At 41.3% G+C, this 25,266-nt stretch overlaps 1 long non-coding RNA gene across 3 annotated transcripts in view; it reads right to left on the reverse strand.

The window, feature by feature from the left end:
* Positions 1-25,129, reverse strand: part of LOC138829661 (uncharacterized) — a 29,214-nt gene extending 4,085 nt beyond the window's left edge. Inside the window, exons 1-4 of one of the 3 annotated variants that reach the window (XR_011372685.1) lie at positions 25,031-25,129; positions 22,209-22,336; positions 20,701-20,824; positions 16,400-16,772 (exon numbers count right to left, since the gene is read on the reverse strand). This is a non-coding gene — a long non-coding RNA (uncharacterized lncRNA). Of the gene's footprint in view, positions 1-16,399; positions 16,773-20,700; positions 20,888-22,208; positions 22,337-25,030 lie in introns of those variants that run through there. The other 2 variants (XR_011372684.1, XR_011372686.1) reach the window with 2 other exon arrangements.
* Between the last annotated feature and the right edge of the window lie 137 nt (positions 25,130-25,266).

Below are 25,266 nucleotides of genomic sequence, written 5' to 3' on the forward strand. Positions count from 1 at the left end.
TAGTAGGCTGAGATCTGAGGGTCACAATTTGAAGCCAGCCTAGGCAAGATAGTCTAGCCAAGGCAGATTCATCTCTCCAATTAACCACCAAAAAAGAAGTAATCATCACAGAAACAAGAGTTGTGGCTCAGGTGAAGGAGTATTAGCCTTGACCAAAAAGGTTCAGTAACATCACCCAGGCACACAGGGGAAGCAGAAGACAACATCCTTAAAGAAACATAACAAAATTTTGGTAGCCTCTTGAAGTTACCAAAAGACTAATGTCAGGTGCAATTTCCTTGGCAGTGAAATTAATCTCCCTCCTTAGGAACTTTAGGAGATGGGAAAGGTCTTATTATAAAAAAGTCATCAATTCTATTCTGGTACACTTCTCATTATTCAACTAAAATCTAAGCCCACGTTACTTCCACTGAGTAGTGGGCATTCTCTCCCCATGAGACACAAATAATAAACCTAAACTCTGTTTTCCATGCTAGCCTTCAGAGGTGTAAAAAGGGCATATTCTCCCAATCTCCTTTCCTTACATTTTCATATTCATGATCCATTAAGTCTCTAACTTGTTAAGACATTAATACTAGCCATTTTATTATCTAGCCCACTCTTCCCAGGTTTCACCTTGGTTTGCATTCCACTCTTAAAACATGACCCTGAGTGACAGATATCTTTCAAGTATTATGAAGACACTGCTGTTTATTATCCAGACATACTTCTAACTCCTGTTTTCCTTGCCCACTAAAAGCAACTCCTGATAAAATTTATGATAATGCTAACAATTTAATCTCCCAATATCTCTTAGCATCAGAGTTAGACATTAAACCATTCTAGCCAATGGCACTGAGAGGAAAGTTGCTGGGGCACGAAGAGAAATGAAACTTCTTGTCTCTGTAACTCCTGAATTTGAGCTTATCTGTTTGAGAATACCATACTTGCACTCACAGCATGATCTGACAACAGTTACAAAACCATAAAGAAACCAACTAAGAAAACGAAGATACCGGAGCACCCTACAACATTCACCAAAACCACATGCAATAGTCTATTTCTAGTGTTCTTCAAAGAAAAATGAACTCATTTTTAGACACATAGTGTGTTTGTCACAGCCAAAGTAGTCTCATTGATGACATCATTAAGATCAATGCATCATATACGGAGAAATATACAGCCGTGTCTGAAAAAGGTATCTCTCCAGTCTACTGACTCATGCACTAGGGACTCAAATGTAGGTCATTCCAGTTCTCTCTTAGGTATCCACAAGTGGTGATAGTGGAACCTGTTAGTGTCTGATGGGTATGTATGCCAAGACTCAACATAACTCTGAAGATGGAGAAAGAGAGGTAGAATAAGTTTGCTTCCAGAGAAAAATGATAGAGATGGGCACAGAGTATTAAACAAGAGGCAATAAGGTCCCTGTGAGTTGAAGGAAACAAACACGGTCTTCAAAATTTTTCTGTATGGTTTAAGGAAATGCAGGTTTCCTTTTGATCAAGACAAACTTCCATAAACCTTCATGAAAATCCAAATGCAAAAAAAGAGCAAGAGAAAGTTAGAATGTAGCTCAGCTAAGTGGCAAAGCACTTGCCTAGCAAGTGCAGTGTCCTGGGGTCGATGCCCAGTATTCAAAAAAGAAAAGGAAAAAATTGCTCTAAATGAACAAAATGCTTTTTTGTCCTGACAGAGTTGAATTCAGCTATTACTGGTTACCAAATAAAGTGCTAAGCAATTCTCATATTTGACATATAGGCCATATAATTTTAATATCTAGCAGTCCTTTGCAATTATTTTGATACACAATAGAGAGACATGAGCAATCACAATACATAGATCTCTAACTGGCACCACACCACAGCTCTAGGATGTCCGCATATCCTTTGTATGAAATCCGAAGTTTCCAGGACTTAACATTTCCATGTACTGACCTCTGGCATGCTTGACTTCAACTGAAATTTCACTGGGACTAGGCATCCCAAGGGAAGTCTCTGTTTTTTCAATGATATTTGAAATACCTTGTTCTTGAGAAAAATAACAATGCATTGCTTTTTGTTACCCAAACTAAATTAAAATATCAAAATGAGATATCAAAGTGCGTATGTCTAAAATCATGATGGCTACAAGACACATTATTTTTAACAGCCAGGGTAATTAATCCTTGGGACTATTTCCTTAGTTAAAAAAAAAAAAAAAAAAAGGTTGTTTTTTATTTTTAAAAAATGCTGATATATCATACACTAAAGAATAAATATTTCTAGCAATTTCTTAGACTTTGTTCTAATAAAAATGCTACTAATTCCAGTAGTGGTGTCTATCACCTCATAATTACTTGTTTTCATACAATAAATCCCTTGAATAAATGTGGAAGGGGAATTATTAACAAAGTCCTTTGTAACACAAATCTGTAAAATGCACAGACGATAATGAAATGACTGATGACCTTACCAACAGTGGCTATTGTAGCTAAGGCTGAGGAGAGCAAAGACTTGCCCCAGCTGCCCCAATATCCCCATCTGGTCTGGGGTACATCAGTTTCCTATTGTCCCAGTAAATGAAAGGGGGTAAAAGACAAAGTGTGAAAAAATTAGAGAGCCAGAGTATAATATGTGTAAGTTATCTAATTATTAGCCAAAGTATGAGGAATCATACTTTACCAAAGTATTTGGTTAATGCACTGCGTGAGTGACAGACAGTTGCATGTTTTCATCATGTAAGCAACATTCAGCAAAGGAAATTACTGCGAAGGCCTTTTTAGAACTGAGAAATTATTATCTATGGTTTTATAAACAAGAAAGGAAGTTCAATACTAAATTAGCATTGAGTTTGAGTCTCTTAACCTCAACTATGTTTTTTTTCAATGTACCAGGGCCTCACTCATGTTTGGCTTGTTTGCTCATGGCCAGCACTCTACCACTTGAGTCACACCTCTACTCTGGCATTTTGCTGGCATTTACTTGGAGATGGAATCTGCAGTTAATCTTGACCTAAGCACCTTCAGTAGGTAGGATTATAGGTGTGAGCCTGGGGTACCAGGTTAACCCCCTATATTTTTAAACCCCAGTATTTTAATAAGATTCTATTTAGTGGCAATCTGTGATACCCGAACAGGGAGAACTTCTGAAGTCTCAGAGTCTGTAGAAGACTAACAAATTTTAGAATCCAAGCAAAGGAAAACAAAATCCTGAAAAAAGGTGGGGGGCAGGGTGGTCTGGGAATGTGGCTTAGTAGTAAAGTGCATGCTTAGCATGCATGAAGCCCTGGGTTCAAATCCTCAGTACCACATAAAAAAAGCTGGAAGTGGCACTATGGCTCAAATGGTAGAGTGCTAACCTTGAGCAAAAGAAGCGCAGGGACAGAGTCCACGCCCTGAGTTCAAGCCCCGGGACTGGCACCAAAAAAAAAGAGGGGGGGAGGGCAAAAAGATAAATTAGATGAGGCCAGGGACTTGGACACAATTCCTTGTCAGCCTTATGAGCTGGGATAATTTTTTTTCTGTGTGTGTGTGTGTGTGTGTGTGTGTGTGTGTGTGTGTGTGTGTGTGTGTGTGTGTGTGTGTGTGTGTGTGTGTGTGTGTGTGTGTGTGTATGTGTGTGTAGTTTGAGGCAAGGCTCACAGATTTTCCTGCTCTTTTCAAACCATGATCCTGAAATCTCCTGAGTAGCTAGGATCATAGGCATGAGCCACCAGTGCCCAGCTCGGGATGGTTTTAACTTTTACTGTGGAACTTAATCGGAAATCATGGTAGGTTTCTAAGTAGAAGAGTGATATGCTTTGATTTGTGGTTTTGAAGATGATCCCTGCCCTCATCGGAAAGATGTATCTCATTATTTATCCCCGAGCCATATAAATGTGTGAAGTCTAAACTTGTGGAGGTAGAAAGGTACAAGGTTCTAAATATGAGGAAAATTGAAGTTTTCAAAGGTAAAGAGAATTGGCTTATCCAAAAATCCAAATTTGTTGGGACAGAGAGAGAGCAAAGGAGAGAAAGAAGAGAAAAGAACAACAAAAAGGGTAACAGGAGAGGAAAGAAGATAATCCATGTTTTCCACCTGTTTGGTGGTTTCAGAAGAGCCATCTTCCTAAACCTTCCCCTGAAATTTTTATTTTTTGTTTTTGTTTTTGTCAGCTGAGGGAACTGAACCCAGGCTGGTTCTTTAGAGATATGTCTCAGATTTGTCTGCCTAGGCTGGCTTCAAATCTGGATCCTTAGATTTCAACTTCCTTGGATAGCTAGGATTATAGGCTTGAGCCATTCTAGAAATGGCTGCTACCCCATTTCTGTGGCTTGAACTAGGGCCTGGGTATTGTTCTTGAGCTTTTTGTTCAAGCCTAGGGCCCTGCTACTTGAGCCACAGCTCCACTTCCAGCTTTTTTGTTTGTTTGTTTTGTGTTTCACTGAAGATTAAGAGTCTCACAGGTGAGCTTTACCACGTTGGTGCAGGGGGGGGAGGGGGGGAAGGGGGGGAAGGAGAAGGATTGGGATGGGGGGGAGGGGGGAGGCTGGGAAGGGATGTGAAGGGTAAACAAAGGAGGAGGCTGCAATGCTTGGTAAGAAATGTACGCATTATCCTGCCCATGTAATTGTAACTCCTCTGTACATTATGTTCACAAATAAAATTAAATTAAATTTAAAAAAAAAGAGTCTCACAGGTGAAAAGCTATTTAAGGAGAATAGAAAAACAAATGTAGTTAATCCATTGTGTCATAACAGGAGCTCAAATTTAAGCACAGAATTTAAGCACAGAAAGGGAGTATAATGATAATCAGCATCCAAGTCAGAAAACTAACACCACTAGAACACATCAGCCATAATTAGTCACTCAGGTGCCACCAAGACACCACCAGACTTCTAAATCCATGTCAACAAGCACTTTTGTGCACTCTTGCAGTGCTCTGGTTCCTTCCCATCATGCTATCTGGATTTCCTGGAGAATAATGGGGGCTAAACTGGAACTTTTAAAATGTAGTGTTTGTGTATGTGTATTGCATGCACACCTATAATGAGACTTCAACTCAAGGCCTCCCACTCTTGCTTGGCTTTTTCACTCAAAGCCGGCACTTAACCACTTGTGCCATACCTCAACTTTCAGCTTTTTACTGGTTAATTGGAGCTAAGAGTCTAATGGACTTTCCTACCCAAGCTAGCTCAGAACCATGATCCTCAGATCTCAGCTTCTTGAGTAGCTAGAATTACAGGTGTGAGCCACTAGTGCCAGGCTTCTAAACTGGAATTTTAGGCTTATCACATAGATAGCAAAAAATCACCTTATCCTGGCATTTGAACTTTGGGCCTGGCCTTTGTCAATGCCTTATCACATGAACCACAGAACCACTTCCAGATTTTTCTGAGTAGTTTATTGGAGATAAGAGTTTCATGGACTTTTCTGTCCAGGCTGGGCTTCAAACTGTAATCCTCAACTCTCAGCCTCTTGAGTAGACAGGATTACAAGTGTAAGCCACAGTGCCCTGCCACCCATAAACTTTAATTTGTTTGACTTGCTTGAATTTGTGTTTAAAACCACCGTCTCTAATAGATAGTGTTTGAATACAGCAAAGAAGGGTAAGATTGGTATTAGGAAAAGCCATTTAGATTAAAAGGATAGTGAGTGAGGGACAGGAGCGCATAATTGAAAAGCATCTAGGAGGTGGAATAATAGTGACAGCATCCATCTAACCTCCATCCATCTAACCTCACATCCATCTAACTTCAGAACTAGCCTATGAAGTAGTTACTGTTACTAACCTTGCTCAGGGCTGGGAAGTGGCTCAGTGGGAAAGCAATTGCCTTGCATGCCTGAGGCCCTGGGTTCTATTCCCCAGCACCACATAAGCAAAAGGAAAAAAATGCCAGAAGTGGTACTGTGGCTCAGTGGTAGAGTGCTATTCTTGAGCTGAAGAACTGAGGGACAGTGCCCAGGCCCAGAGTTCAGGCCCCACGACCGGATCCCCCAAAAAATAAAATAAAATAATAACCTTGTTCAACAGATGCAAAAACTAAGGCCATTTGAGTTCAGTATTGCCCTAGTGATAAGACTACTTGACTGGAAGCCCATTTTCCTAACCACTTAGCCACCTGATCCTGTGATTATGGGATTACAAAAGTAGACCTGTACCTGGTACCGGTGGCTCCTATTTATAATCATAGCTTCTCAGATGGCTGAGGCCTGAGGATCATAGTTCAAAGCCAGCCCAGTCAGGAGAGTCCATGACACTCTTATCTCCAATTAATGACCAAACCCTTGAAATAGAGCTATGGCTAAAATGATAGAGTATGCTAGAGCTTTGAGTGATTAAATGTAAGGGGCAGTGCCTAGGCCCGGAGTTTAAGCCCCAGTACCAACACATAACACCCCCTCACACACACACACACAATTGTGTGACTATCATGCAAGCAATGCATTTAGTGGCCATATAATTTGGAGGTAGAATGAGGAGTTCTTCATCTACTGAGTTCAAGAACAGGAAGGTATTTCAGGCTACAGAAAAAAATGCGAGTGGAGCGATGATAAATCTAAACCTGTTTTATGTGTTTTTGTCCTTTACTTGCTGTATGTATTTAACAAGTATTTATGGTAAAAATGATTGAAGTCACAGATACAATCAAAATAACTTTAAATTTAAAGCAAAGCTCTAAATAATTGCTGAAGATCTTTCACAGGGTACCAGAAAATATGTTGAGCTGATTCTATCCAAATGCTAGTAAGGCACTGTGTGGTGGCTCCAATATTCTACTGGAGGCATATGGATTATTTTTTTTTAGTTTATTTTTTTTTGTCGGTCATGGAACTTGAATTCTGGACGTGGGTGCTGTCCTTGTACTCTTCAGCTCAAGGTGAGCACTCTACCACTTGAGCAACAGTGTCACTTCTGGATTTCTAGTGTTTTATTGGAGATAAGAGTCTCACTTACTTTCCAGCCTGGGTTGGCTTTGAACCGAGATCCTCAGATCTCAGCCTCCTGAATATCGAGGATTACAGGCATGAGCCACCAGCACCTGGCCTGGATTATTTTAATCTCAATATTGTAAATTAATGTTCCTCGAAATGGTCATATGGTCATATGGGTCATATGGGTTTGACTATCACCAGCTTTTTAATGTTACAAATACCTGTAACTCTACTTGGGTTCAAGCAGAAAAACTGTGCTTGTTCTTGGCATTGGGTAGATTCATGCTAACAATCTGCTCTTCATTTTCTTGCTTTTCTCCTTGCCAATTCAAAATGTCACTTTGTTAATGTGTGTGTCCATTTGTAGGCTTTTTTCTCCATTTTCTAGTATGACAGTACAGGCAGAGTGAATTGGATGAGTTGTAAATACAGCTTGGCACATATTTAATTATAGGAAACAAATATTCCAGTATAATTGGAATAAAACAAAAAAACAATAACCATCTGTACATCAGTGGTTTTTCTTTCCCATTTCAGTTATCCCAGAACTGTTTCTGCAAATAGCCACTTCCTCAGCCAAATTAATATTAAGTCACCAGAATGGAATTCAGCAATATTACTTCCTTATTTACTTGAGAATTGAAACTCAGTGGAAATATTTCTTCTCTCACAAGTTAGCAGGAACAACCACAGGCAATCTGTTAGGAATGACAGCTACAGACTCTCTCTCTCTCTCTCTCTCTCTCTCTCTCTCTCTCTCTCTCTCTCTCTCTCTCTCTCTCTCTCTCTTTCTCTTTCTCTTTCTCTCTCTCTCTACCTCCACCATTCTCTCCATTTCTTCCTCTCTCTTAAAATAATAGTATTCAGGAGAATTCTCAAGGGTAGAATCATCTACATTTTTAATTATTTGTGATCATAGCAAAGTTTACATTCTGCACTACACAATGATGAAAAAGGCGTTGGATTTAAAGAGTATCATACTTCTGTTACATTATTAATGCCAAAGGAAGGTGATAGAAAATTGTACCAATTGACTTCATTCACAAGCAGAGGACAGCCTTTTTAAAAAATTTATCTTTCTACCATTCTGTTTATACAAATACTGGGGCTGGAACTCAGGGCCTAGGCACTGTCCCTTCACTTTTTCACTTAAGGCTGGTGCTTTACCACTTGAGGCACAACTCTACTTCTGGCTTTTTCAGTGGTTAGAGATATTAGAGTGTCTCACTGACTTTCCTGCCTAAACTAGCTTTGAACCTCCATCTTCAGGTCTCAGGCCTCTGAGTAACTAGGATTAAAGGAATGGGCCACTGGTGCCCAGTCCTTTTTCATTTCTTTTTTTATCCTATTTTCTTTTTTTTTAATATAGAAATACTTCTTGAAAATAGCAAGTTATTCTTAGAATAAAAGTATCATTGTTCATAATAGGAGCCAGGGTTGGTGGCTCATGCCTGCAATTTTAGACACTTAGGAGGCTGAGATCCAGAGGACCAGTTTGAAGCCGACCCAAGAGAAAAGCTCATGAGATTTCATCTCCAAAATAACCAGCAAAAAGCTGGGCTGGTGGCATGGCCCAAATGATAGTGTCAGTTAACATGCTCAGAAAACTCAAGGCCCTGAGTTTAAACTCTGGTTCTGATGAATGTTCATGAAGCTTTACAGAACATTAACTGCTGTCAGTGACAAGAAGCCATGCATATATATGTGTGGACCTAAGTAACACTTGTTCTGGGGCTGCAATATGCGGAGGACGTACTGTCTGGAAAAGTGTCAGCTGACAATACTGTGGGCCGCTTTTTGATGAGTCTGGTTAACCAAGTACCCAAAATCATTCCAGACAACTTTGAGACCATGCTCAACAGCAATATCAATGACCTACTGATGGTGACCTACCTGGCCAACCTCACACAGTCCCAGATCGCCCTCAATGAGAAACTCGTAAACCTATGAGTGGGACCCTAAGCTTTAGCACACCAAGGAGAGCTGCTGAGCACTATGGGAAGAAAAGCCAGGAGGGGCAGTGCCAGGAGAAGTGGTTTCTCTGTGCTCTTGAGCCACACTTGAGTCAGCTGCTGTGGCTCTAAATAAACATAGCCCACCTTTTGTAAATTAATTCCATCTGATGTGATTTCATTGCTGGATGAAAGGGAGAAAACTGTTTTAGAGTTCACAGAAACCAGGAAGTAGATACTGTAAGTTAACATTGGCTGTTTGTTTCACACGTCTTGTCAGTATTTGCATCCACTTACACAGGCTCATAACTGTATCGTAGCTACTCTAAAGGCTGACATCAGAAGATTGCAGTTCAAGGCCTGCAGGGAAAAAGTTTGTGAGACCCTTCCCCCCATGTCACCCACCAATAAAAAGCTAGGCAAAAGCTGGGTGCCAATGGCTCATACCCATAATCCTCGCTACTCAGGAGGCTGAGATCTAAGGATCCCACTTCCGGGCTGGCCCAGGCAGGCAAGTTCATGACTTTTATTTCTTTATGAAGTGGCGCTTGAGTTTTCCCTTTCAACTTTGTATTCTTCAGCTTCAAATGCATTGAGGACAAGTAAGCATAATATTTGAGGAAGCAGATTACATTGCTAAATTTCCTCCTTCCTGTTAGGCTTTTCTTCAGTATGTCTCACATTACATTGTATCTAGGTACTTGAAATAACCCCTGCCTTCCAAACTAGTTTATAAGTTCCTGAATGTCTTAAATTGTGTAACTCGCCTAGGAATCATTGATCATTTTCAGCACCTGGTACTTTACCATGCATGTAAGTGTGTCCCTGCTGGAACTGCTGGTGTAAATTCAAGCTAGAATGAGATGAATGATCATGGTCATTCAGCCCTTCAGAGAAAACAAAAACGTTTTTATGATCTGAATTGATGTAATCTTTGTTGCAAGTAGCCCATTCCAGCTGACTTGAGTGAATGGAGACTGAAGATGAGAAAATGAATTAAGGATATCCCCACCACAGGAGTGGTTTGTACCTTCTCTCTCCCTTCCACCCCATCACCTTGCACACACACCTTTTCCAGTGTCTTCCAACCTCTCAACAGCCTCAGCTGCAGATATGTTATGTCTCTAATTGGTCCAGTCAGAAATCTTTTGTGTTCAGAATGCCCATGGTGTGAATAGAGAGTGCTCAGTATTAACTAGACATAGAATGCATATATTAGACATGATTCTCTGGATGTGAAGCCATCTAGGCTATTTTTCCCATGTTGGCCTAAGAGTTGAGAGTGATCACAGGGCTTATCTAGACCTAGTCTCAGAGGTGTCTGTGAGCTTCTCATAGAGGCATCTGGTTGGTCTGTATAGAAAGAAGATGTAGCCATGCGCCAGTGGCTCCCACCTGTAATCCTAGCTCCCCAGGGGGCTGAGGTATGAGAATTTCAGTTCAAAGCCAGACCAGGCAGGAAAGTTTCTGAGACACTTAACTCCATTTAACTACCAAAAAACTGGAAGTGAAGCTGTGGCTCAAGGTAGAGTGCTAGCCTTGAGCCTAAAAGCTCAGGAACAGTATCCAGGCCCTGAGTGCGCGCACACGCACACACACACACACACACACACACACACACACACACACACACACACAGATGTTGGCCACTCAGGCTATATTCTTGGTTTGGGAGGAAAGCATGCCAGTCTGCAGATGATGGAGCCATCTCTGAGACCAGCTGGGATGAGGCTAGGTCAAGAGGTAGAGCTGGGGGCCAGGAAGGTGGCTCAGTGGTAGAGTATTTGCCTCGCATGCATGAGGCCCTGGGTTCGATCCCTCAGCACCACATTAACAGAAAAAGCCAGAAGTGGCTCAAGTAGTAGAGCACTAGCTTTGAGCTGAAGAGCTCAGGGACAGCAACCAGGTCCAGGGTTCAAGCCCCATCTCCAACCACATAAAAAGGAAGAAAAACAGGTAGAGCTGGAGAAGGATCTAAAGTCTAAATCTAAGACATTTTGCCATTGTCTTAAGAGGTGGATTCCCAACTTGCTGGCTGCACACTAAGATCAGGATGAGCTCTTGCAAAGGGTTAAATCGTATTATGTAGGGCTCAATTAGATTTCTCCCCTTCTCTTTCTTCTTCCTTTCTCCTTCCTCTTCTTTTTCTCCACATTTCTTTTTTCCCTCTCTTCTTGTCTCCCTACACTCCCCTCCCTTCTCCACTTCAAAGATCTTCTTTCTCCCCCCCTTTCTCCCCCCTTCCCTCTCCATCTTTCAAACTCTCTTCCTCCTGTCCTTCCTGAGGATGCTGTGCAAATTGATAAAGGCCCTAGGCTTAGGTCTGCTGATACTTGGCCCATGGAAATGGGAAGAATACTCAAGGGGTGGGAATATTTTGTTCAGAGGAGCAGGAGAAAGCCAGCAGGTATGATTTCTAGGTAGGAGAAGAACCTAAGAAGTTATGGGGATTTCTAGGTGATTTGTGCTTGTTAGGAGCTATAAATCTTTGTCTCTGTCTCAAATAAAGATATGTTCGATCACTCAGAAAGCAACACAGCAACAGGTTTCTGTAATCTATAGTGCAGTTTAAATATTAGCTTTGATGCATTAAGTTGTTTACCACTTACATGCACTGAGCTGCAATATTCTCAATAGACTCTTTGTGTGTGTGTGTGTGTGTGTGTGTGTCTTTTTGTGTGTGTTATGGATGATGGATGACAATTTACAAATGCAACCTGCATAATCAAACTATGTTAGATTAGAATATACTTTGATAAAATTCAGTCACAAGAGATTTGTGTGTGTGTGGATGCGTGCACAAGCATGCATGTGTGCATGTGTGCTGGTAATTGAACCTAGGGGTTCAGGAATTTAACTTCAGCACTTTCCCACTGAACCGCAACAAAGATCCACAATTACTTTTCTCAACAACATTTGTGGTTGAGTCTAAGGAAGTTCTTAGTTATAAAGAATGTTTTCCAGCCAGGCACCAGTGGCTCATGCCTCTAATCCTAGCTACTCAGGAGGCTGAGATCTGAGGAGCAGTTCAAAGCCAGCCCGGGCAGGAAAATCCATGAGACTCTTATCTCCAATAAACCACTAGAAAACTAGAAATGGCGCTGTAGCACAAGCGGTAGAGCACTCGCCTTGAGCTGAAGAGCACAGGGACAGCACCCAAGCCCAGAGTTCAAGCCTCACAACCGAGCAAAAAAAAAAAAAAAAGAATGTTTTCCTCATACTTAAGAAGAGTAGAAAACACTGCTTTAAAGCATTGTAACTCTCTCGTCAAATTTGTTCTTTTACTTTTCACATCATGCAAAATACTCTACATCAACTCTGTTGTTTCATTTATGCTGGAAGTTTAGAAACAGGCAGGTATACTTGACTTTTATTTGACTATAGCAAAACATCTACAACTATCAGCACTGAATAAATATATAAAAATTATGTTTGCTTTAAAATTTTCATATTGTTTGGCTTTTTAACTACATGGCAAAGTTCATTTATTGCAGACACAGAATGTGCAAATTCAGAAACATTGACTCAGTTTCCCTTTTGCTCTAGGAACTATTATATGGTATACTTATTACTTATTATCCTGAGGACCTACTGAGATACTTAAAAGAAATCATGATTATCATTGAAAGTGGTCTTGAAAGTCTTCTATGGTAGTATTGTGTTAGTTGATGTTAGTGAAACACTTATAAGGTAAAAATACTCATTGAATAGTATCAACCTAACATCTTCCCAGTGGCTGTGTCCAATTTCAGATTACTAATAATCCTTCTGTAGGTTGTTAGGTCCCAAAGACAAATATACATGCTCAATGATTCTCAACTGTGAAATACATGTTACTCTCACCAGTAACATGTATTTCCCTCCATTGAGGAGGCAGAAAAGGGTACTACTTTCTTTAGGGAATCAGCAAAGCCTTGGATGCAGACTATTTAAAAAGCCCTCCTGGGGATTTGGACCTGCCTGCTTCTCTTAAGGGGACATGTTCTTTTTCTCTCCTTGACTCTATGCCAAATTATTGTGAAATTAAACTCTGACCTTGTTTTATGACTTTGTTACAATGATGTGTGCATTGAGCCATCAATGAAACAAAAAATTAGATTATCTGAAACCTACATGCAACAATTTTTTGGACTGGATAATCAGTTGGTAATGAATAGTCACCAAGCATTCTAAAACATATATCTTAATTTTTGGTGAAAATTCTCAAATGGATTTTAGATTTTATGGAAGGTGTGAAGTCAAGCTAACTGAATGGGAAGCACCTAGAAAAATAAACACACACACACACACACACACACACACACACACACACACACACACACACACACACACACACACACACACACACACACACAGAGCCACATCCTCCTTTCCCATCTTCTACCAGTGTATTCATAATGTTTCCCATATGGAAAAGAACCAGCAGCTTCCCAGATCATTTTTGGAAAAAAAAGAGAAAAATTTGATTAAAAATATGATTTTTAAAAGAGTTTGAGCATTACTTAGAAATGTAAAACTCCCAATATTCCTGTTATACTGCACAAGTACTTTTCCCATATGCTCACAAATAGTGGACAACAATGCTCTGTCAGCCAGTTGTCTCAGAAACCAGGAGTGTATGTCATCAACTATTAACTCCCCTACCGTCATCATTTACTATGGAAGTATGCACCTCTACTCTAACCTGTAACACATTACATCTTGAAAATTCTTTGTTTTACAGTTTCCTCTACTAAACCTTGTTGTCACTGAATTTACTATATGGCTTTTTTTACAGAAAAAAATAACGATTGTATATACAAGACTTGAAGTTTCTATTTTAGAAGACCTCAAACCTAGCCCCAAATATTTCTCAATTCCCAGTCTTAGAACTACCTATCTCACAAGTGACAGGACTGTGGGCAGCTCTGCTCATCAGTACTGCCTCCGTAGAGGCCTACCTACATCACACACCAGCCCTGTGTGGTTCCATATCAACAAAGCCATCAATCACAAAGTGACAAACATTGCTTTTCTGAATTGAATAGTCTTTAAGTACCTTTTCCTGTTTCTGTGTAAGTGAAAATAGATGATTTTATGAGAATTAAAAGAGATGTTTATACAGAATCTGGCACAGAATCTCAAATGTATGTCATTTTGCATGAGTGCAGTTGTTCTTCTACATTTAACTCTAATTTCTTTTCTTTCTCCCTATTTAGGGCTAATAGCAGCTTTATATGTCATTCTTATCTGAAAAAATGGCATTTTTCTTGTCTTTCTAGTCTAGTGGCTTAATTTTTTTGTGGAATCTTTTTAATGTCAGATATTGCTAGGCACATTTTCTGGCTTGATTTTTTAAATTTAATTTAGGTTTTTTGGAATATATGTTTATTTATTTTATCATCTTTAAGTAGTTGTACAAAGAAGTTCCCATTTTACAAAACAGTATATGAGTACAAAGTGTCTGACAACATTGTTACCCATCTCTCTTAATCCATCCCTTCTCTTACTTTTTTTCTTTAAATGTTATTAGGTGATTACATAAATTTAACATATTTCACAGTACTGTGGAATAGTGATACTTAGAGTCACAAACAAAATTTAACTTTCACAAGGCAGATCAGGTGGAAAGAAATTTAATTTAGTTTTATTTCAGCTTTTATATTTGAATCACAATACTGTTATATGAATGGACACATTGATCTTTTAGAATATTGAGTAGATTTTTTTTAACAGAATGGAAGGTATTGAGAGAAAAAAATATGAATTTTCTTCCAGTTGGGTTTCCCTATAGTCATTAAACTTGATCTCAAGCAAAATGTTAAGTCTAGAATGGGATAGAGAGGGGTTGGGGGTTTAGCCCAGCAGAAGGGTGCCAACATAGCGCATGCAAGGCCCTGGGTTTGGTCCTCAGCCCTGGAAAAAAAAGCTACAATAGAATGGGATAGAGATAGTAGACGCAAATGAGAAAATAGTTCCAGTGGGAATGAGTGATCAGTAGATTCTGAGACCTTACTAGTTCTTTCAACTCCCTCACTCAGGAAGGTAAAGTTATTTAGAACATTCCTTTTTTAAAGAAAAATTAAAACCCTTTCATATTACTCTAAGAAAAGGGAAATGTTTGCACAGATTAGAAACATCTGGGTTTATTTGATTGGAGCCTAAGGTTTTCTACTTGGTATCATTCTCAGATTGCTTGCCATGGTCATTTCAGGTGTCCTGGCCTGCTATGTTTAGGGGCATTTCCAGAAGGAGAAATAGATGAGGAACAAGTAAATCCATGTACATTTCCTCTAAGAAATGTTTTGTAGTGCTTTCATGTTAAAGTACAAAATAAACCGATTGTGCTCCTTCTATGTGTGACTAATGTCATTATTGAAAAAATACAAATAAAAAAATGAATATCCCATTAAAGAAGGATCAACTCTTTAGTTCTACAGACCAGGGTTATCACTCCTCACCCAACATCCCTTGCTTCTTTGTCTTATCAGCATTTCTCAAATTCTCATTGTTGTCACCACAGAATGCAAAGGAGAGCTGTTGAGCTGTCAACCAATCAGTTCTGCCTGTTTTTACTTGGTCTTATAAACTACACAACAGGAAACAAAACTATAACACTGACTATATTAGTCACTGATGGAAAAGTTTAAGTTAAACAATGTTATATTTGATGTTCATTTCTTTTTTTGCGGGGGGGTCCGGTCATGGAGCCTGAACTCTGGGCCTGGGCACTGTCCCTCAGCTCTTCAACTCAAGGCTAGCGCTCTACTACTTGAGCCACAGCGCCATTTCCGGCTTTTTTCTTTTTGCTTATGTGGTGCTGAGGAATCAAACCCAGGGCCTCAAGCATGCAAGGCAAGCGCTCTACCACTGAGCCACCTTCCCAGCCCCTGGTGTTCATTTCTTTATATAACTGTTATCTCTCATTGAAAGATAATGCCAGTTTCTTATTATTCAAAGAGTTGAAAACCAGGACTTCAATGTCTATTTGTCTTGAAGGCATTATCCAAAAGGGACAAAAGTAGAGATAAGGGGAACATAATGTGTTACGCTGTTAGCAAATGTGTTTAGTTATTGAGATACAAAGCACTTCAGAGCTTGAATTGTATAGAGAAAAGCCTGCCTCAGTGTTACTACTATGGCTTGATCAATGTAATTGTAGTACAAATAAAAATATATCCAAATGGCGTGATTTCAACTAGTGTTGATTTTCCACCAAAATAAATAAATATATTCTACTTTGGTGACTTCTAAAATGGTTCCAGACCTTCACAAAAATGTAGATAATCAAAAACTGGGTAGTTGAAGAATTTCACCACTCCCTGGTGAGAAGTACATGGAAGAGGAATTGCTGTGAAATAAATCAACATGGAGGGAAAGACGTATGAATGTCAAATTATAGGCAAGTATAAGAGGTGGGACTCTTGAATTTCAATGTCTAAATAGCCTGTGGAAAATTATGACAGAATATCTTCAAGGAAACATCAATATACCCTATGTCAGCAGAACACACAGTAAGAGAACACAGAACACATGATACTGAACCTAGTTTTTATGAATAATCTTAGGCTGGACAAATAGGTATCAGTTGGGAACAAAATTTACTGCCATATGGTTTACATGTGAACAGCTGGAACAGGGCTGGTCCCAGCATCCAGATGAGCAGCAGTGGCAGCTGCTCCCTGGAGGTATTCATTGTCCAGGCTGCCAGGCTAGAGGATGAGGCACAACTGTGGCTCCAGTGCAGCTGCTGAAGAAGGCACAGGAGGCTAGGCAGCTCTTACAACAGCATAAGGAGGTAGCCCTGTGATAGATGCTGCTGGTGCATATACACGGAATGAGGCCAGCTGGGCCATGACCTAGGTAAGTGCTAGGATTTGTCCTCAAAGATGTGGCTGGTCTCTGTTGCACTCTCTGGGGGGGGGGGGTGCTTCTGGTCTCCAGAGCTGTCTGAACCTCTCAGTTCCTTGGAAGACAGGCATGCCAAGAATGTCAAAATCGATGGCAGGCTAGATTGTGGCACTCATGGCTGCAGGGGTGGGCAGCATGTGTGCCTCCTGTCATCAGTGATGATTAATCACAATGGTAACATTGCATGGCCCTGTGTCCAATGCAACCTGGCTTCTCACTGCCCGTGCAGGAGCCCCAGTCCACCTCCCTTTGCACAGACCACGAAACTGAGGCTTCTGATTGTGCATCATTGATGCCTATAGTCAGGAAGGTTGAGTGGAGAAGTTGGGCCTGGAGTCAGGTCTTTTGTGCACCCACCGACCCACACAGGTGGTACCCCCAGACCTAGGACAAGTGAGAGCTCGAGCAGCAGAGGAGGCTAGCACACAGCTGCACCACAGTTCTGTGGTTGGCAGGCAGCCTGGCATTGCAATATGCCTGGCACTAAGGCACCTTTCGATGGATCCTGTCCTTTAAACTGAGTCACCTTGTTCATCTATATGGCTGAAGTAGGGTGGTAGTCTCTTTCTAAATATCTGACATGGACCTCGGGCCATACAATTCCAGGGCTGCATCTGGATTGGACCGGGGAAGGTCTCCTCTGTTCCTGAAATTATCCCACATCCCACCTGATACAAATGTTCATTGCAAGAACTCACACGAGAGATAAGCCCTATGAATGCAAGCAGTGTGGGAGAGCTTTCATTTCCTCTAGTGACTGTCAAAGATGGGAAATAACACTGAAGAGAAACCTTGGAGTGTGAGCAGTGTGTGCAGGCCTTCAGTCGATAAGGTCACCTTTAGAGTCATGAAAGAACTCATGCCAGAGAGGAAAACTATGGAGAAAAACTGGAGAAAAACAAGCAGTGTGCTTCAATGGTGAGTCATCTGTTTAGGAATCAGAAGGATCTGAATTCTAACTCCATTAATGTTAAAAAGAATAAAACTTATGGGCTATATATTTCTAATTTTTACCATGCCTAGAATCAACCTTTATGGGAAGCCAAAGCAGCTGGGTCACTTAAGCCCATAACTTGAGAATTCAAACAATAGTTCAATAAGAATAAAAATGCTAAGTGAATTAAAAAACCCTATAGTTTACCAAACTATAGGCAAATATTCATCAGAGATAAGCCTTCTATTAAGACTTCACAAATTCGATCTGACAAGATGGGTGCAAAGAGAATTTAAACTGAACATATGAATCCTTTTTATCAGCCTTTGCAATTCACTATACAAACAGACTTATCATTTCAATAGATGCAAGAGAAATCTTTTAATAAAAACAACATTATTAGCAATATGTTTTGCTTTGTTATTTTTATGACAGTTGGAGGCTTGAACTCAGGGCCTGGGCAATGGTATTGAGCTTTTGTGAACAAGGCTAGCTCTCTACTACTTGAGCCACAGCTCCAATTCTGGCTTGTTTGATAATTAATTGGAGGTAAGAGTTTCACAGACTTTCCTACTTGGGCTGGCTTTGAACCAGGATGCTCAGATCTCAGCCTCTTGAGTTGCTAGGAGTATAAGCATAAGCCACCACTGCTTAGCTAACCTTAAAAAATATTTTATTGCCCCTAAATGGTTGTACAAAGGAGTTACCATAAATTGGTTAATCACCTGTAGAAAACTAAAGCTAGATCCTTATATATCACCCTGCACCAGAATCAACTCCAAATGGATCAAAGACCTGAGACAGAGTCAAAGGAGACATTCTGAAAACATTACAGGAAGGAATAGGACAAACCCTAGGTCTCCTTGACACAGGCCAAAATTTTCTTTTCTTTTTTTTTCATTTTTCTTTTTTGAATAAGTTTTTTTATTATGAAAATCTGTACAGAGGGTTACAGTTATAAGAGCAAGGTAATGAGTACATTTCTTATCAAGCATTGTTGCCTCCTCGTTTGTTTTTCCCCTACCATGACTTCCCTCCCACCTCCACAACTGCCTAAATTGTAAAATTTGTTTTTCAACATAGTGACTTATACATCTGATTGTTACAGAGGGTCCACCTGTATCCCTATTTAAACATTTTGTTTTTTCTCTTCCAATCCCCAAATTACACAGACATCAAATACAGTGAAAAAGGGGTGTTATACCTAATGAGGGAGGAACATACAAAGCAACAACAAAAAAATCACATGGTACCTTATAAATACGTTAGAAACAATAGCAAGAAAAAAACCACTTGTGTCCCTATCTTGGGGTTCATTTCGCTTAACATCATCTTATTTGAGCTTTACTGCTTGGCCAAGACATATACTAGTTATTGCAAATATGGGAAACCATGGGACCTATGTTTCTTTGGGCCTGGCTTACTTCACCTCATATAATTTTTTCCAAGTCTTTCCATTTCCTAACAAATGGGACAATATCTGATGGAGGCATAGAATTCCATGAGGAAAAACAACTACAGAAGACATAGATTAATCTTTAGAAGGAAAAGCATGACTGGCCACTTAAAAGATATCTTCATCAATACTAGCGGTTTCTTCATTTGTGTTTTCCATACAAGAAATTCTTGCCAGGGGCCGGTGGCTCACGCCTGTAATCCTAGCTACTCAAGAGGCTGAGATCTGAGGATCGAGGTTCAAAGCCAGCCCAGGCAGGAAAGTCCATGAGACTCTTATCTCCAATAAACCACTAGAAAACTGGGAGTGGTGCTATGGCTCAAGCGGCAGAGCACTCGCCTTGAGCTGAAGAGTGCAAGGACAGGGCCCAAGCCCAGAGTTCAAGCCCCACAACCAACCAAAAAAAAAAAAAAAATCAAAAACAAAACAAAACAAAAAAACAAGAAATTCTTTAGTGTGAGGTTCAGATAAAAATTATGGCACATTTTATGGTGGGAGAAAAAACACTAGTGTTTATCATGTTGAAGATAAGTGCTGTGATTCCTACCCAAAACCTATTCCCCAAATGTATGCTTTCCTTTCCTACCTGAGTCATGGTTTAAAACAAAAAAGAATGCAGGAAATGGGAAAAATCATTTTGTTGTTTAAAAAGAAAGGTTTTTCTATATAACTATTGTGATATTTACACTGAACACATGCCTACGTCTTCCTGGGACCAGTACTTCATAGGCTGTTTAGGGATTTCCAGTGATCACTGAATTTAGCAAAGATTTGGGGCCTTAGATTTCTTCTTAGAAATGTGCTGGACAGTTAAGCTGCCAGGACATGATTGTAGTGTCATGTTTGGATCAAAAAATACCCTATCTGTGGCTATGTTGTACAACAAAAACAAAAACCAAAAAAATAAAATGGCTTCAGAGGATTCTGTGGCAACTGGGCAGGTGGCTCAGTGGTAGAGTGCTTGCCTTGCATGCATGAGGCCCTGGTTTCGATTCCTCAGCACCATATAAGCAGAAAAAGCTGGAAGTGGCTCTGTGGCTCAAATGGTAGAGTGCTAGCCTTGAGGTGAAGAGCTGAGGGACAGCACCCAAGCCCAAAATTCAGGCCCCATGACAGATGCCCCCCCCCCACCAAAAAAAAACCCAGAGAGAATACTGTGGAATTTGGGTGATGAAATCATACGCTCAAGGTTTAATGAACACACCTAGGCCTTTCTGAGGAGCAAAAATGTAGATATTTGACTCTCAGGCTATGGAGTCTATCATGTCCTCTCTAAATTTAAGGAAACCATCTCTAGGAATAAGGCAGCCATACACTTCATATCACAAACTTCACTGTGCTAGGTGAACTTCTGATCCTGAGGTGAGGGAGGAAGGGCAGCTCCACTCCTCAGAGTTTAATTATCTGATGCTCATAAGTAACACAAGTTATACTTTGGAATAAATGCATTCTTTAAATATATTCATGACTTAAACAAGGGATTTCTATCAAGACATATAAATCTAGTTCATGAATCCTCATAGTAGACCATGGTGATTATAGCAAAATGACACACCTATAGAAATATCACAAGTGTGGAGGATGTGCTTTTACCTGATTGTCATCCATCTGGTAGCCATGTTTATTTGCCAAGGACTCGGCATGGAGATGGTCACTGGAAATCCAAGGATGGCTGTGTCAATGGCATCCACATCCAGGAAGTGGAAGTGGTTGGTGTCTGGGTTGATTGGTGGGAGTAGCATGAAAAGTTAAGCAGACTTTAGGTCAAGCTTTGTTATCACTGGGAAAGAAAGCAAAGATTAGAATGAAGCATTTGAGAGGGGCAATTTGTGCAAATGAAGTGAGCAATGTTTGGGCATTGTTCAGTCAAGAAGACTACAGGAGGCACAAAGGAGGCCCCTGTGACACACAGAGAGAAGTGCTTCCCAGGTCCACACTGCAGAGGGCCAGCATTTCCAGATACTGTGTTATTTATAAGTAACAAGATAGAAGGTATAAGTAAGACACAGAAGCAGGAAGAGAAAAGGGTCAGCAAAGTGCTCAGATACCACAACACATCTTAATCAGTTTCGGAGTGGGAAGGGTAGGACAGGGTAACTTTGAGGAGAACTCTGTTCTGGTAACATTACTCACTCTTCTCTCTTGCTATTGGAGGTGAGGACTTTGAGTCTATTATCTCTTCCCATGTCATTGTCCCTTCAACTGCTTTAATATTATTGACAAATCATAGCCCATAAAGTTATAGAGTATAATATGTGAGACTTCAATATCCATATACTTCTGGAATAATTAAATCTATTCCATTAGCAATCTACTCAATCATCCTTACTTTTTGTATTGGTCGTTCAGTGTCTCTCAGTTCTAAAACTTTGTTTCTAGCCTTGGGGCAATAGAGACCTAGTCTCCTTCTTGCTCTGTCTCCCAAATATTTTGTCTGTGCCCAAAGTTTTGTTGTCTGTGTCCAAATCCCCCTGTTGTCCAGTGACTGATCATGTGTGCCCCCAATGACTACAGAACAGACTGTTTGAAGAGAGATATATTATCATGGTGAACTTCTGCTGTAATATACACTGAAAGTGTTCATACTGTGTACCTTTCTACATCTAATAAGAGTGACTTTATTACAGAAGATGCTCCATGGGCAAGAAGATATTTATGAGAGGGGAAATAGTCCTTGACTACTTCAGAATCTGTGAGCATCACTTTTCATCTCATTCTAGACAGGGAAGGTCCTATTTAGGCATGATCAAGGTGATTGTCCTTATCCCTTGTGGACAGCCATAATCTCCATGTATTTCCACGTCTAATGAATATTTATCAATGATATTCCAGATTTGACAACCAACTTCCAATTTGCCACTCAAGCACAAGAGAAATCAAAGCTGGTTCATCTCAAAGGATCAGTTAGGCTGGCCCTGATCCAAGTTGAAAGGCCAGAATAAGGAACAATACTTCTGTCTCCTCGCTTATTCATTCCTTCCAAATAATGTTGTGTGGGTCAGGTATCGGGAATTGTGAAAGTTGTCTTTCATCCCAGTAAAATCCATCACCAACTTTGGGTCATGCTTCCACTGTTCTAATTCCTGGGAGATTTTACTTACCCAGATCTGCTGAGTAGAACAAGGGGCAGGGGACAAGACCCCCAAATGAGAGCTCTAGGGCAGTTCATTGCAATCTTGAGCAGTGGGGCTTAGAGCTGGAGAAGGGAGAACACAGCACCATCCCCTGGCTGAACAAGGAAACAGGACAGTTAATCCAGCATCACAGGTTTCTCAAATATTTACTTATTTTTCCTTTTTATTTTTGTATGTGGCTTGACCTTGGGACCTGGGCACTATCCTTAAGGTTTTTCACTCCAGGCTGACACTGTATCACTCATCATCATACCATCACTTCTGATTTTTGGACATAAGTGTTTCTTAGTTTAATTGCCTGGGCTGGCTTTGAACCCTAGCAATAACAGTAATAACATGTGGGGCCCCGATAATCAGTGAGGCCCAATAGTCAGCATAGCCCGTGGCCCCGCCTGCTGGAGGGGGCGGGGCATCAAGAGGCAAGCCTCACCTCTCCACAGACCCTGGCACTGGACAGAGCAGGGCTTTGAGAGGCTGATGTCACCACCCCACGGGGGGGGGGGGGGGCGGCTGGAGGAGCTTGCCATGCCATGGAAAGGGGCGTGTCCTGCTGCAGAAAGGGGTGCGGTGTGCTATTGGAGGGGGTGGGGTTGAGCCCCCAGATGATGAGCTGCCGATTAGGGGAGAAGGGGCCCCTTGGGGGAGAAGCATGAATGGTGGTTTGAAACCATTAGTTGTGGAGGCGCCCAGCCTATCTGGGTATATATAGGCTGCTTGAGGCCTGGGGGGAGCAGGAGAAAAACCAGTGGCCAGAGGCAAGGTTAGGGGGAGTTAGGGGGCGTAGGAAAAAACCGGGGTCTTGATTAAAACAGTCCAGAGGAGACCGGGAGTCCTGAGGAGAGGAGTATGAGTTAGCGACTGCAGGGGAGGACAGCAGTAGGAGCGGAGGGGGCGACTGGAGAGGGAAAGCTTGCCAGAGCAGGGCCAGTCTCAGAGGGCATTTGGGGCTTCTCGAGGAAGCTATTGGGCCTCCTCGAGGGGCCGTTTGGGGCCTCCTCCAGAGGTCATTTGGGGCCATTAGGGACCTTCCACTAGAGAGGCCTGTGGAGAGGCACCCCCTGGAGCAGAGCAGGGCAGGCTGTGGACAGTGGAGAGGCCTGCAGTGGAGGAGGAAGGTTAGAATGGGAAAAGCCTTCCCCTCTGGAGCTTTGGAGCTCTGGAGGTCTGGAGTTGGAGATTTGCAGACCAACTAATAAAGATCAGGGGTCAGGACTGCCTATTGGAGGCTTGAAGGTTTGGTGGCTGAGGCTGCTTTTGGTTCTGCATATCTAGCCCAGGACAAGATAGTCTTAAGACCCCTTTCTGGTGTGAATAAACTTCTTTTGTCCACCTTTCACTGTCTGTGCCATGATGGATTGTCTTGCTCTCTGGAGGTCATAAGTAGATCTCAGCTTTCTGAGTAGTTAGGATTATAGGCATGAGCCACTGGTATCCAGCCCAAAATCATGCTGTTTGCTCATTCCTAGTGTAACCCTTGCCCTTTTAAGACACATCTACTCTCCAGTTGGTTTCCATTGTATATGGTACTCACATAACATAAAAAAGAACATAACTTTTTCTAAGGGTGAACTGCTAGGATGTGTGGGAGGCAGAGTGAGTTCCATTTTGAACTCAACCCCTCTCTTACCTAGTAACCCATGGGAACAAATTTCAGAAAGTGTTTTCTCAAATGGAGAGAACACTTTTTTATGATGGGAGCCAGAGAAATAGAAAAATGAGAAAGAGTGGCAGTGTTTAGGACCAGATTTTATCGTACTCAATAAAGCAATAGGAAGCTCAGGACTGCTGTGTGCTCTATACTCTAGATACTTGGGAGGATCATTGTTTTCAGATACTACACTCTGAAGTGTGGTAAATGTATACTTGTTGTCAAGAGAGAGTCTCCATTAATGTTTCTTTTAGATTGTAAATGCCAAGTTAATAGCACCTCATCCATTATGGTCAAGGAAAAGAACCTCCCAGGCAGGGAGGCAGGCAGTCCAAACAAACTGAGCCACATCCACATCCTCATCACCCAGTGTCCCAGCCATGCCCCCCTCATGGGAAAGATCAACCCACCAAATTTAGCTTGTGGCATCAGTAGTCTCCAGACAGAGGCTGGAGAAACAACTGAGAGGATTCTGTTTCCTATGTGGTTTAAATCCAGGTAGGACAGAGGACTCTAAGGGATTCTTTGGGACTAGTTTGTGAACAAGTTCAAGGTACCTGGGAGCAAATATGAAAAAATGTAAGCAGCAAAGTGTTGGGGTAGACAGCCAAGGGATGCCAAGAAACAAAGTTCCAGGACACAGGTCTGAGATGATAGAGAGGTTAAAGGAGCAACTAAAGGGATGTTTTCAAAGAAAAATGCTGCAGGCAGTACCCTGCCAGAGTTAGAGGTGTGTACAGCTGGGCTGGCGAAATGTGTACCTAAGGGACAGACCCACCAGGACAGGCAAGGACAGCCAGAGCCTGTGGTTTGTGGGCACTGGTGAGGTTATAAGGCTCAAGGACCCTACCCCAAGTCCCTAAGATCTGTTCTAAGTAAGGTCCCTATCTGAACTAGGGATATTTCCTTTAGACTCTGTAAGGACAAAACCACAGCCCCAAACTAGACTCTAGCATCTATTTTTAGTAAAGCCTCTCCTGAAGATTTGTGAGTTACAGCCAGTCAGACACACACAGGACCTCACCTCTCCCTCCTAGCCAAGCCCCATTTGTAGAGTCTGTTTTCTCCACTAAGGACCCTGCTCCACGTAGGAGAGATAGAGACTACCAGCACCCACAAAGATGAAGCCACATGCTCTCACCAGAGCCGTTCTTCCCCTGTGCTGTCTTCTCTCAGTCCAGACACTGCATCATAATCACATGAGCGATGATCTCAACATGAAAGTAGTTTGTCAAGTAGCCTCAGCTGGAGGGGTTCTTTTCAGTTAACTGACATTCTAGATCCTGTGGTTGGTGTGACTTGGAGAAACATAGGAGGACCACAGCAGGCTGTAGCCATGTGTCTTTGAACTCAATGTGCTCATCTTTAAATCAGTGT

This window comes from Dipodomys merriami, unplaced genomic scaffold (assembly GCF_024711535.1).
Source record: "Dipodomys merriami isolate MVZ:Mamm:240054 unplaced genomic scaffold, mDipMer1.0.p SCAF_175, whole genome shotgun sequence".
Taxonomy (NCBI): Eukaryota; Metazoa; Chordata; class Mammalia; order Rodentia; family Heteromyidae; genus Dipodomys; species Dipodomys merriami.